Raw genomic sequence first — 14,893 nt, 5'->3', positions numbered from 1 at the left:
GAGCAACTGTCTCTACCTGGGGCTAATGAGGACCGACTTCCTAGAGGTGGTAACACTCAAATTGATGTGTGAAAGTACTTGGCTTAAGTGATTGGCTCAGGGTGTGGTGTAGTTGGAAATGAACTGAAATCCTGAGGTATCCCAGGCACTTTTGGATGCCATTATCTACCTTTGAACTTGGAGAGACTAGTTGAACGGCTGGAGATCAGAATTTCATAAGTCCTAAGGCCTGGTGATAAAATTTTTATCACTTTGCTTAGTTGATGAAATTTTGTCATTTCATTCAGTGTTTATTTGTAAATTTATATATATAAAGATTTATATATATAAATGTATATATACAACATATAAATATATATAATATAAAATAATATATATAATATATATATAATATATATATTTTATATTATATATATATAGAGAGAGAGAGACCAGAGGCTGATCTCAAACTCCTGGCCTCAAGTGATCCTCCTGCCTTGGCCTCCCAAAATACTGGGATTACAGGCATGAGTCACCACACCTGGCTGGTTATTCAGTGTTTATTAAAGCATATTTATTTCATCCGCTAATAAATATAGAAGGACTGATAGAATGAGAAAATTATTTTTTAACCTCCAATGTAAAACTTGATTTGAGTCATTAAAAATAAATGCTTAGGGCTGGGTGCAGTGGCTCATGCCTGTAATCCCAGTGCTTTGGGAAGGCAAAAAGAGAAGATCACTTGAGCCCAGGAGTTTGAAGCTACAGAGAGCTATGATGTGCCACTGCACTCCAGCCTGGGCAACAGAGTGAAACACTGTCTCAAAAAATATATTTTTGTATGGATAGATAGATAGATTGACAGATAGATAGACAGATGATGATAGATAGATGATAGATAGATAGATAGATAGATGCTTAAATCATTAGGTTACAAGTTCTGGGGGAACAGAATACTCTTGCTGTTTTAAGGTATCGGCCCACAGATAACTTTTTTTTTTTTTTCAGACGGCGTCTTGCTCTGTCGCCCAGGCTGGAGTGCAGTGGCGAGATCTCGGCTCACTGCAAGCTCCACCTCCCAGATTCACACCATTCTCCTGCCTCAGCCTCCCGAGTAGCTGGGAATACAGGTGCCCGCCACCACGCCTGGCTAATTTTTTTGTGTATTTTTAGTAGAGACGGTGTTTCACCGTGGTCTCGATCTCCTGACCTTGTGATCCACCAGCCTCAGCCTCCCAAAGTGCTGGGATTAGAGGCGTGAGCCACCACACCTGGCCCAGATAACTTATTAATTGCAAAAGGACAAAATACATCTTTATAATAGAGAGTTCACCATATTATCCAAGTGGTTGAGCTTGACATTGCTGCTAGTGGAATACCCTGACGTTCTGCCTCCTGAACTTATGCAGTGGGAGGGAAATAGCATCACCTACAAGCTGTTCTTGCCAGAAATGTTCAAATTGAGCCTAATGACAAGGAAAAAAATCTGAATATGGGGTGTTCTGCAGGTCTCTTCAAAGACTTTATTATTATAAACCAGGGAAGCAGTGGTACAAATCAAAATATGAGGAGTCTGAACATATACAGCAGCCAAGTGCAATTTATCAACCTTGATTGGATCCTGGATTAAAAAACAAATCTAACAATAAAGGACATAATGGAACAATTGAGGAAATTTGGGTACGGACTGCATGTTGGATGTTACTATTGAAGTAATGATTTTTTTTTTCCCCCAAGATGGAGTTTCGCTCTTGTTGCCTAGGCTGGAGTGCAATGGCGTGATCTCGGCTCACTGCAACCTCTGCCTCCCAGGTTCAACTGATTCTCCTGCCTCAGCCTCCGGAGTAGCTGGTATTACAGGCATGTGCCACCATGCCCGGCTAGTAATGATTTTCTAAGGTGTGATACTGGTACTGTGGTTCTGTAGAAGAATGTCCTGTTCTTGAGAACTGAAATACTTAGGAATGAAGTGTCCTGATGTCTGCAGCCTAATTTTTGGACAGTTGAGAAAAGGGAATTTCTGTCTATGTGTCCGTGTGTGTGTGTGTGTGTGTGTGTGCATATGGAGAGAGAGCGAGGGGGTTGGAGGAAATAGGGGAAGAGATATCAGGTATGGCATAAATGTTACTGCTTAATGAATCCAGATGAGGTTATAGAAATGTGTCTTATTTTGTTCTTTGACATTTTTCAATGACAAAAAATGCACTTCTTAAAATATGGTTTAAAAATTGTCCTAATATTAGATTTTGCTTAATATACATAAGTTTATCTAAGTACACATATAGGCATATAGTGTCTACCAATATAAATAATTTGCTTTGTATGTTTTTAATCCAATGGAAAATTTACCTTAAGTCTTGTTACAATAATACCCAATATTAGAATAGCACAGTGCTTGGTACATAGTTATGCTCAGCCAATTCTTGTAAGACACTCCGGGTGCCAATAAGCTTTTTTCCAAAACAAGTTGTGTAACCTTCTCTTTCCCCAATAAATTCTAATCTTTTCTTGTTTTTCAGACATGCCAAAAGTCACCCTAGTTTGTAGGTATGTATGTACCAGATTGCAATCCCCTTTTTTTTTTTTTTAATCTCAGCTCACTGCAACCTTCACCTCCCAGGTTCAAGAGATTCTCCTGACTCAGCCTCTCAAGCAGCTGGGATTACAGGAGCCCGCCACCACACCCGACTAATTTTTGTATATTTAGTAGAGACAGGGTAAACTATGTTGGCCAGGCTGGTCTCGAACTCCTGATCTCAGGTGATCTGCCCGCCTCGGCCTCCCAAAGTGCTTGGATTACAGGCGTGAGACACCACTCCTGGCTAATCCTTCCTATATATAATTCCCAAATAAAACCTTTTTACCTTAAGGTAAAAGCTTATATTTTTTACATTGGCAACTGACTAATGGATATTTACTAAAATCTTTGGATTAAGTTTCAGAATGAATACATTGCTAAGATAATTGGGTAGTTGGTGTAAATGAATGAGGTAGAAGTCCAAGGAGATTGGTTGAGGCAATAAAGAGAATGGGGCTGGTATCCATGAGGGAGAAGATTCCTTCAGGTGTTGTTGGAAATCTACAGCATGTGAAAGCCCTATTAACATGTCTTTCTGGAAATCATATAGAGAGAATATTGCTGCACTCAACCTTCAGGGCTGCCTACTTTATATAATCCAAAATGCTATTGTGTTTCTAGGCATTGTGCTATTTTGGAGAATTACAGAGATGTCCTCTAAATGCTTTATGTGGGTCCCAGCAAAACAAGATGTCACACTGAAATAAGGCAATTTAAGAAGAGTAGTTAATAAAGGGATGATGTACAAAGGCATGGACAGTATGTGGAAAAATTACTAGGAAGAGAACATGTATTAGTCCATTCTCACACTGCTATAAAGAACTACTGAGACCAGGTAATTCATAAAGAAAAGAAGTCTAATTGGCTGACAGTTCTGCAGGCTGTACAGGAAGCATGGCTAGGGAAGCCTCAGGAAACTTACAATCATGGCAGAAGGCAAAGGGAAAGCCAGCATGTCCTGCATGGCTGGAGCAGGAGGAAGGGAGAGCACAGGGGGAGATGCTACACACTTTGTTGTTTGTTTGTTTGTTTGTTTTTTGAGACGGAGTCTTGCTCTGTCACCAGGCTGGAGTGCAGTGGTGCCATCTCGGCTCACTGCAACCTCCGCCTCCCGGGTTCAAGCGATTCTCCTGCCTCAGCCTCCCGAGTAGCTGGGACCACAGGTCTGCTCCACCACACCCAGCTAATTTTTTTTATTTTTAGTAGAGACGGGATTTCATCATGTTGGCCAGGATGGTCTCGATCTCTTGACCTCGTGATCCACCTGCCTTGGCCTCCCAAAGTGCTGGTATTACAGGCGTGAGCCACCGTGCCTGGCCCACTACACACTTTTAAACAACCAGATCTCATGCAAATTCACTCACTATCATGAGAACAGCAAGGGGGAAATCCACCCCCATGATCCAATCACCTCCCACCAGGCCTCTCCATCAATATTGGGGATTCCAATTTGACGTGAGAGTTGGGTGGGGACACAGAGACAAACCACATCAGCATGACACCACAGTGCTGGTAGCAGCAGGACTCTGCTATTCATCAAAGGCTGAAAGGGAGAGGAGAGGGAACAGCTGGTGAAATTTTAAAGAAAAGAGGGCTGTGTAGACAAAGCCACTTACCTGGCACTGTATCTTTAGTTTATGGGTCCAGCTTTTCCCTGTGACCCCAAAAAGAGGGACCCGAGGAAATAAGTACTTCAACTTTATTGTCTTTCTTCCTGCTGATTTCCTGCCAGTGGTCCCTATGTAGTATGCCCATCTGGAAGCAATGACATAGCCCCTACAGATGAGCCTCCAAGGGCACAGAGCAGGTGAAGAAGGGTAGAGACTGGATCTGGAGAGGCGCATGAAAGATCTGTACACTGTGAGATTCTGGATGGGGTATGGAAATTCTCCCTTATTCTGTTTTTCTACCTTATTTTGGAGATAATAGCACTTTTCAGTATCTTCATGACTTCTTGGAATGACTTAACGAGGTTTGTTTTGTTGATCAGATCTTACTGATTAAAGAGACACTATAAAGTGGTGCCAAAGAACCTTCTTTAGAGTAGAATGAAATAATTATAAGAGACCAAAAGCCACTGAACTCGGATGAACTAGTAAGTCAATAGTGATCAACTGGCTGTTCTTGAACCCTTACAGGATCAGTCTCTAAGCTGGCTGCAGTCTCTAAGTTGGCTCACTCCCTTCCCCACAGTGCTGGGGAAATCTCGCAAGGAAGATGGTATGGCAGGCGGCTGCCTGAATTAGACTCCAGTACAGTCACAATTCCCTTGTGGGTGACTTTGTCAATGAACCCCATTCTCTTTATCCCCAGTCCCAGGATTAGGAAAGAACACAAGTTCCAGAAAAATCCAAATGAGCTCCTCAGCAGGAAAGACTGGGAGACGCCTGGCAGATGGATCAAGATATCTTAAAGCAGTCTGATAAAAGTTGAATTATTTTAAGCCAAATGGCCATGTAGTCCATGGGAAAAAAGAGGCAGAGCTGCAAACAGTGACAGCTCCTGCCAAGAATGACTAAGCAGGGAACAAATTATGAAGGCACCTACTGTGAGTCGCACGACCGACTCCACAGCCTTGTGTGTGCACCTGCACAATCAGCAGGAACTTTTGAATATGGAAGATAATGACATTGATTTATGGAAGACAAGATACACAGCAATACAAAATCCACCAATAGAAATGTGCGATCTGTTTTGGCCAAAATCTCATCTTACATTTTAATCTGACCCTTAGATCAAAAGAACTGATGTAATCAGTGCATTAATAAGAACGCATGCTAGAAATACCTGAAATAGAATAACAATGTATATGATAGAATGGAAATGTGTCTATATTTGTTTTGCTCTGTATACCTCTACATTGTTTGAATCTTTTAATGAAAATTTCACGTAGCATTCACGTAATTAAAAAGAAATGTTTCTACATCTCTACAGACACTATGCAGAATGTACAGAACGTAGTGGTTCTTCATTCTGATTGTGCATCAGAATCACCTTTGTTAAAATTTGAAATTTTAGAGGCCTGGATATCACCTCAGTCCTGAAGAATAAGAATCTACAAAAATAGACAGACCTGCATGGAAGTTTTTGTTTGGTTTGTACTGCTCCACAAGCAATTCTGACAGACATGGAGATTGAGGACCACCAGGGACATGGTTTCATGTTCTCATTTTGGATTGGACTGTTTGCCGTGGTTTTGCATCATTACGTTGCTGAGCTGGGGCCCACACATACTCAGATCCTGGTCCCACTGCTTATCTCCTGGGAAACTTCATATACACAAGTTAATGTCTTCAACCTCATTTCTAAAATCAGGGTAATAGACTGATCTCATCACGATATCATGAGAATCAGGCGAGATGACACAATCAGAACATTTAGTAGAGAATGTGGCCCCTGGTAAACACTCAATAAAGGTTAATATTGTTTAGCTATATAGTCTTCCACATTCTGGTATTTACATATTTATAACAAAATAATTATACAGATGTGCCTTGACTTACAGTGGGGTTACATCCCAATAAACCCGTTGCAAATAAAAAACTATCATAAGTTGAAAATGCATTTAATACCCTGATAAACCCATTGGAAAGTAACAAAATCATAAGTTGAGGACTATCTTCGGTTGTATGGACAAATTTCATTATGATGATAAGCTCCACGTTGCATTTTACAGATTCAGAGGTTTGGGGATTTTTCTCACACATTTTCATATCCATCAACTAAAAAGCAATACTTGTGATGAAGAAGTCACATTACTGAAATTATAAAATGGTAACTATCACATATATGAGAATAAAATACATTGTCCAACTTTATATTAGAATTCACTTTAAATAGTGGCAGGTTCTTTGGCTCAAATCAGTGATTCAGTTCATAAAGCATCAATGAGAAAGTTTTCTGCCTTTTTAAAATTTTTTTTTGAGACAGAGTCTCACTCTGTCACCCAGGCTGGAGTGCAGTGGTGTGATCTCGGCTCACTACAAGCTCCACCTGCCAGGTTGAAGCAATTCTCCCATCTCAGCCTCCCGAGTAGCTGGGACTACAGGCGTGAGCCACCACGCCTGGCTAATTTTTGTATGTTTAGTAGAGACAGGGCTTCACCATGTTGGCCAGACTGCTCTTGAACTCCTGACCTCAAGTGATCCGCCCGTCTCGGCCTCCCAAAGTGCTGGGATTACAGGCATGAGCCACTGCGCCTGGCCGAAAGTTTTCTGCTTTTATGATTGCAGCAGAAGTCGGAATTGTTTGATTACCTGTTTTGAGTTGCTTTTGTTTCTGAAGGACTTCAAATCCAGTATGATTGAAAAAGCTGATTAGGGAATTAACTAGGACTACCTGACGTTAAATTCTAGCTTTGACAAGTATTCACTGTGTAACATTAGGCAAGTTATTTAACCTCTCTGGGCCTCAGGTTCTCATTTTTAAAATGGTGATAATAGTACCTACCTTGGACAGGAACGGTGGCTCACGCCTGTAAGCCCAGCACTTTGGGAGGCCGAGGCGGGCAGATCACCTGAGATCGGGAGTTCCAGACCAGCCTGACCAACATGGAGAAACCCCATCTCTACTAAAAATACAAAATTAGCCGGGCGTGGTGGCACATGCCTATAATCCCAGCTACTCAGGAAGCTGAGGCAGGAGAATCGCTTGAACCCGGGAGGTGGAGGTTGTGGTGAGCCAAGATGGTGCCATTGCACTCCAGCCTGGGCAACAAGATCAAAACTCCGTCTCAAAAAAAAAAAAAAAAAAAAGAAAAAAGAAAAAATAGTACCTACCTCTCAGTGTTGCTGTATTAATTGCATTGTTTAGTAAAATGCTCAGACCAGAGCCTGGTGCATAATACAGTGCTATGTTGAATATTTACTATTTTTATTATTTATTCATTCTAATTGTAGGCATGTGTAGACTGACAAAGTAAGAGTCTGAGTTACAGAATGGAATTAAAGAAGCAAGCATAATTTTATTCTTTACAAGAATTCATGGTATACTGCTAATGTTAGGCAGCAAATTTAAAGCTTTATGGCATATGTGGTAATTCCCTTAGGGAGTTTAACCTTAGTTATGAAAAATAAAAGGCTCTGATCAATTTCTGTTCTATCAAACTCTGTTTCAAACTCTTATCCATAAACACCTTCACACTAAGTCCCTTATTTATACCTGCACCACAGCCCTGATCTGTGTGTAAAAAATAACCATAAGGGACAGTGCAGTACCTCAGGACTATTAGGACCATGGTATATGAGGTTCATTGTTGATGGAAGCATCATGTGGTGCATGACTATACATTAATAATTAAAATGTAAACTAATGTGTACACATGGACGCACAGTGTGGAATAATAGTCATTGGCGACTCAGAAGGGTGGGAGGTTCGGGGAGGGTGGGAGATGAGAAATCACCTTTTGGATACAATGTGCATTATTCAGGTGATGGACCCACTAAAAACCCAGACTTCACTGAGCAATATATCCATGCGTGATGGTTAATATTAAGTGTCAACTTGATTGGATTGAAGGGTGCAAAGTATTGTTCCCGGGTGTGTCTGTGAGGGTGTTGCCAAAGGAGATTAACATTTGAGTCAGTGAACTGGGAAAAGCAGACCCACCCTCAATCTGGATGGGCACCAACTAATCAGCTGCCAGCATGACCAGAATACAAGCAGGCAGAAGAACGTGAAAAGACTAGACTGGCTTAGTTTCCAAGCCTACAACTTTCTCCCACTCTGGATGCTTCTTGCCCTTGAACATCAGACTCCAAGTTCTTGGGATTCGGACTGGCTTCCTTGCTCCTCAGCTTGCAGACAGTCTATTGTGGGACCTCATCTTGTGATGGCCTGAGTCCATACTCCTTAATAAATTCCCTTTTATATAGACATCTGTCCTATTAGTTCTGTCCTTCTAGAGAACCCTGACTAATACACCATGTAACAAAATTGCACTTGTACTCCTCAAATGTATACAAATAAAAAATGAAAATAACTAATTAAAATGTGACTCGACATCACTAGGAGTGATTCAGATAAAGTGTTATGGGATTGTCAGAGGAAAGAAAATTTAGCGGGGTAATAATGGGTGACTGATGAACAAAGACTTCATCAGAAAATGGAATTTATATTGGGGTTTAAAGAATGAGTAGAATTTGGATATATGGAGATGAGAATTTTAGGCAGAGAAACCCGTGGCACAGAGTTGAAACAGCCAAGAATAAGAATGCAAATATTGATGAGTAAGGTCAGATACATGGGCTGGGTATGTTTGGGGTCACAGTTTGAAATTGTAAACTTTGACAAGACAAGAGATGAGTTCATCTTAAACATGATGATTGTATTGTAATGCATGTATAAGTAAAGACGAAGTGATTTTTTTAAGATTTGTTATATGATCTACTAAGCAGAATAGTCACCTTTAACCCAGAACCATTTTCATGCCTGAAGGACATGGGTTGAGAGTGTTTGCATTACCAGAACATTTGCTGACTGAGTTTCCTTGAAATTAGGTTGGATGAAAAATAACTTTCAGAATCTTCTCTTATTATGTAAAACTTCATAATATTTGTACTGTAATATGTATATGAAGAGAAACCAAGATTGTAAGTTTGATCTTCAACTGGCGATCAAACGTACTACCCCCTGACTATTTCTCAGGATTCAGAATAAGATCTGTACAGTTAGAAAAAGGGAGTAAAAAGCAGCTGAGGGGATTTTTATTTTAATTTGGTGGGGCTGCCGGTGGTAGGATGGGGGAAGGTTTGGTATAGAAACTTGTAGTGGAAATAATTTTAGCTTTGGAATCAGAAACTACAAGCCTCAAATTCCAGTTCCATCAACTGTGTGGTCGTGGGCAGTTCCATTATTTTTCTGAGCTTCAGTTTCTTCTATCAACCTATTAAATGGAGGATTAAGAGGGTGCCTAAGTATAGTTGTGCGTACTGAATTTGCACACATCCAGGATATGTAGTAGCGTTTAGTGGACGTATTGCAGGAGTAATACAGGCATAATAGAATTGTGGTAAGGAGTCATCCTCATGGGACAAGTGAATCATGATACTCTCAAAACCTTAAATTCCTCCCCATTTCCTATTAAAGAGATTTCAAACTCATATTTGGCAATAGTATCTTATGATTAAATAAAAACTACTTTTTGGGATATCCCCTCCATTTTATTCCTTTTCAATAATACTTTTCTTCCATTTAATAATATTCTCAAAACCCACTACACTCTTTTCTATTTCTGTGTTTCTCTTCGTAATGTTTTCATGTTCCTGGAATTCCCTGCTTTTCCATATTTACTTATACCCCAAACTTACTGGTTCTTCCAAGTTGAATCCACAGTCCACCTATTCCATGAAGCCTTCCCTGATTCTCCCTTCCCTGACTGAAAAACATCTTTCTTTCACCAATTTGCCCAGTGTTGTTCCTGCCTCTGCCTCCACCTGAGTCTTCTGCCTTGGACTACTGGTTTTATTTACATGTCTTATCCTCCCTTTCCCATTGGGAGCAGGATGGAAACAAAATCCACATATGAGTTACCATTGTATTCCTCACAACATTGAGCACAGGGCTGTGCACTTAGTTGGTGTGCTGGATTACCTAGGGTCAACTTGGCATCACTGCTACCCCTCTCTAAGGTCTCCACTGCAGGAGAAGCTGAGAATGACATTTCCCAAAAACCCATTGCAATGGGAAGCACGTGCACAAGATTTGGAAGAGAAAGGGGTCATTATTTTCCGGAAGCGGCTGCAGCCACATGACCAAGATACAAGATTTGAGGCAGTTTCCAGGTGAGCTTCCTGAAAATCACCTGCATCGCTCCTGCAGACTGAGAGGTCAGAGGGAATCTCCCAGAGGTTCTTTCAGGGGTCTTTTGTGCAAGCTCTTGAGAACCTCATAGTGCAAAGGCTGAGATTGTTGCTGACAGCCTTCTTCACGTTGGTTTCTGCAGCCTTCTAACAACTGGGTAAGCCTCTAATTCCCTGCATTGAAAATATTCATACTTGGAATATATTGAGAGGCTTCTGCTTTCGCTTTCATGCCTAATCCCTGGCTGACTTGTTCAATAAAGATTTGCAGAATGAATGAAAAATAATTCCATCATATTAAAAAGTCTGTAGATATTCCACTGATATTTATCATCCAAGGGGAAGAGGCTAATACTAATTGTGAGTTATGTGGCAGGCAGTTTACTATGCATTATTTACCACCTTCCAGTAATCTTGATAGATCATTATTATTGTCTCGTTTTATATATGAGGATATGGAAAAATGAGAATCAAACAGATACACCAACTCAAAAAGCATTGCCTTAACGCTTTACCATGTTACCTTCGTGTACATCAACTCAGTGTATGCTTTTGTGGATAATCACGAGCAATTTCAAGAGCCATTTGAAACTCAATATTAGCCACATTTTTCTGAGTTTTTCCTACTTACCCAGAGCAATAAATCCTGAGTTCCTCTCAGTTACACCACTGAATGGACTACCTATAGCGAATAGACTCAATTAAAATATTTGAGTCTTTTTTTTCAATTATTTAGATATTATATACTTACCTATTGCTAAGAATGAGCATTTTTTATGGCAGGTGAAACGGCAATAGTAGAAATAATTTTTTAATATCTAAAATTTGGGGTGAGGGTGGATTTAAAAACTCAGAATGGAAAGGACTTGTATCATAAAAGACCAAGCAATATACTTCACCAGTTATAGTTCAATTACCCACATGTTTAGCTCTTTGGAACATGTCCAATAACTACTTCTCCTTGACATTATGTAAAGGCAGAAGACTTTGATCCTATATACAATCACCTGAAATACTTTTTAAAGAGTTATTGTTCATTGTAAATTATGCAGAATGTTTCAGAGAACATAATTACGTGTGTGCTTATAATCATTATAGTCATTCAATAAGGAATTTTCTATATTTAACAATAAAGTTAATTTATATGTTTGATTTAAAAAGGAAACAGACAAAATTATCAAAATTACAATGGTAGGAAAATGTAAAATATGTAGTAATATATTTTAGAAAAAATATCTTTCAAAAAGGATTAATGTTCATTAGTTAATATTTAACATTTTGCTAGAAAATTGGTAACCCATAAAAAGATTAAAATAACTAGGAATATAGCTAACTGGGGAAGTAAATGATCTGCAGTAAGAATTACAAAACACTGCTGAAAGAAATCAGAAATGACATAAACAAACAGAAAAACATTCCATGCTCACAGATAAGAAGAATCAATATCGTTATATAGGCCATACTGCCCAAACCAATTTACAGATTCAATGCTATTACAATCAAACTACCACTGTCATTTTGCACAGAATTAGAAAAAACTATTCTAAAATTCATATGGAACCAACAAAGAGCCTGAATAGCCAAAGGAATCCTAAGCTAAAAGAACAGCGGCATCACACTACCCAATTTCAAACTATACTACAAGGCTACAGTAGCCGGAACAGCATGGTGCTGGTACAAAAAGAGACACATAGACCTAGAGAATCCAGAAATAAAGCTGCACACCTAAAACCATCTGATCTTCAACGAAGTCGAACATAACATACAATAGAAAAAGAAGACCCTATTTGATAAATGGTGTTGGGATAAGTGGCTAGCCATATACAGAACATTGCAGAAGATTGAAACTGGACCCCTCCTTTCATAATATACAAAAATAACTCAAAATGGAATAAAGACTTAAATGTAAGACCTAAAACCATATAAGCCCTAGGAAAAAATCTAAGAAATACCTTTCTAGACATAAGCCTTAGCAAAGATTTCATGACAAAGTCTCCAAAAGCAGTTGCAACAAAAACAAAATTTGACAAGCGGGACCTAATTGAACTAAAGAGCTTCTGCACAGCAAAAGAAACTATCAACAGAGTAAACAGACAACCTACAGAATGGGAGAAAATATTTACAAACTATGCGTACAACAAAGGACAAATATCCAGAATCTATAAGGAACTTAATGAGAATAAAAAAAACACCTCATTTAAAAAGTGGGCAAGAGACATAAACAGACACTCCTTAAAAGAAGACATATAAGGAGCCAACTAACATGAAAAAATGCTCAACATCACTAATTATCAGAGAGATGCAAATTAAAACCACAGTGAGATAGCAGCTCACATCAGTCAGAATGGCTATTACTAAAAAGTCAAAAACTAACAGATGTTGGCAAGGCTATGGAGAAAAGGGAATGCCTATACACTGCTGGTGGGAATGTAAATTAGTTCAGCCACTGTGGAAGGCAGTTTGAAGATTTCTCAAAGAACTAAAAATAGAACTACCATTTAATTCAGTAATCCCATTATGGTTACATACCCAACAGAATATAAATTATTCCACCAAAAAGACACATGCACTGTATGTTCACTACAGCACTGTTCACAATAGCAAAGACAGAGAATCAATGTAGGTGCCCGTCAACAGTGGACTGAATAAAGAAAATGTGGTATTTATACATCATGGAATACTACACAGCCATAAAAAAGAATGATATCATGTCCTTTGCAGCAACACAGATGCACCTAGAAGTCATTATCCTAAGCGAATTAATACAGAAATAGAAAATCAAATATCACACATTCTCACTTATAAGTGGGCACTATATCTTGGTTATACACTTACATAAAGATGGGAACAATCGACACTGAGGACTCTAAAAGGAGAGAGGAAGGGAGAGTGGCAAGGCTTTAAAAACTTCCCATTTGGCACTTGGTTCACTATCTGGGTGAAGCCCAAACCTCAGCATCACACAACATACCCTTGAAACAAACCTGTGTATGTACCCCCCAAATTGAGAACAAATTAAAAATATTTTTAAAGTCTCATTTTTAAAAGCAATATGATCAATTAAAATAACTTAAATAACTTACCAGTGACAATCCATAATTAAAATATTCAGAAAGCAAGCAAGTCATCTTGTACTACCAGATTCTTTTTGAAGAATGACATTTATAAAACGAAGAGAACCAATTTTACCTGCCTGTACTAAAGGAAAATAAGTTCAAGAAATGTCCTAGTTATAATTTTCAGTTAGCCCAACATTAATATTGCCCAGAGTTTAGTGTGATAGCCACTTTGAAGCCCTCGTAAATTCTGTCACCTTGGATGAATCACAACTGATTGGTTTATCAACGCATATAATTTAGATTGTTCTGAATAAAGCTGGCTTCCCTGAAAGACCCAAGATAACTTCATGAAATAAATGTATCACATCCAGTTAATAGATGAGGCAAAGAAAGTTATTTATTTCAAAAGAGAAATCTTATTTTTTGTGGTAGAGAAAAAGAAAGATTGAATAGAAAATAAAATTGCTAATTAAGAAAAAGGAAAGCCACCTATACTCGTTTGCTCATGAAAAAGAAACCTAGCTGAGAAGACTGGCAGGCAAGAAACACAGTGGACTAGTATGCAGGAAGGAGAATATGGGAATAGAAAAGTTTATTTGTTCTCTGAGATCTGCTCTTACTGAAGTGGATCAATGATGAAAATAAGCAAGTTTGAGCATCAGAAGACCTTCCAGTCTACTTGATGCATGAGCTCTACAGTTTTAAGAAGCAAAACTATAAAACAGTGTAAGAAGATATATTTTCCCTCATCTCTATTTGTAATTTCATCTATTTATCCTTAAAAGCCACTCTTACAAAAGCATAAACTTATATTTGCATGGTAGGCACATTCACATATTGCTGTTGTGTTTTTCATTTTACAAGAACAAAGTATGTTAATTAGTGGGAAAATGAAAAGGAACCATAGACAAGCAAAAGGCAGAAAATAGAAAACACTCAGAACTTCACTCACAGACCACTATCTTCAACTTTGTGTGCCCACTTCTAAGGCCTATTCTTTTCTTAAAAATTCTTTAATTTTAAAATGCATACAAAAATATGCATTTCCACATGAACATGATCATATCAAACATATTTTTTCAAATGTTATTTATTTCAAAAGAGAAAACTTATTTCTTTGTGGTAAAGTAAAAGAAAGATTGAATAGAAAATAAAATTTCTAATTCAGAAAAAGAGGTCTAGGTGGCTGGCAAGATGGCCAAATAGGAACAGCTCCAGTCTGCACCTCCCAGCGAGATTAACGCAGAAGACAGGTGATTTCTGCATTTCCAACTGAGGTACCTGGCTCATCTCATTGGGCCTGGTTAAACAGTGGGTGCAGCCTATGGAGGGGGAGCCGAAGCAGGTTGGGGTGTTGCCTCACCCAGGAAGCACAAGGGGTCAGAGAACTCCCTCCCCTAGCCAAGGGAAGCAGTGAGGGACTGTGCCGTGAGGAACAGTGCATTCCGGCCCAGATACTATGATTTTCGCATAGTCTT

General features: G+C 39.0%; 1 non-coding gene across 1 annotated transcript; it reads left to right on the top strand.

Moving 5' to 3' along the window:
- Positions 1 to 14,042: 14,042 nt before the first annotated feature.
- On the top strand, positions 14,043 to 14,122 carry LOC112209916 (small nucleolar RNA U2-19). Its single transcript, XR_002944904.1, has one exon. It is a non-coding gene; the product is annotated as a small nucleolar RNA U2-19 (small nucleolar RNA).
- Positions 14,123 to 14,893: the final 771 nt, after the last annotated feature.

The sequence above is a fragment of the Pan troglodytes genome, chromosome 6 (genome assembly GCF_028858775.2).
Source record: "Pan troglodytes isolate AG18354 chromosome 6, NHGRI_mPanTro3-v2.0_pri, whole genome shotgun sequence".
In the NCBI taxonomy this organism is placed as follows: domain Eukaryota; kingdom Metazoa; phylum Chordata; class Mammalia; order Primates; family Hominidae; genus Pan; species Pan troglodytes.
This window is presented reverse-complemented; position numbering and strand designations above follow the sequence as displayed.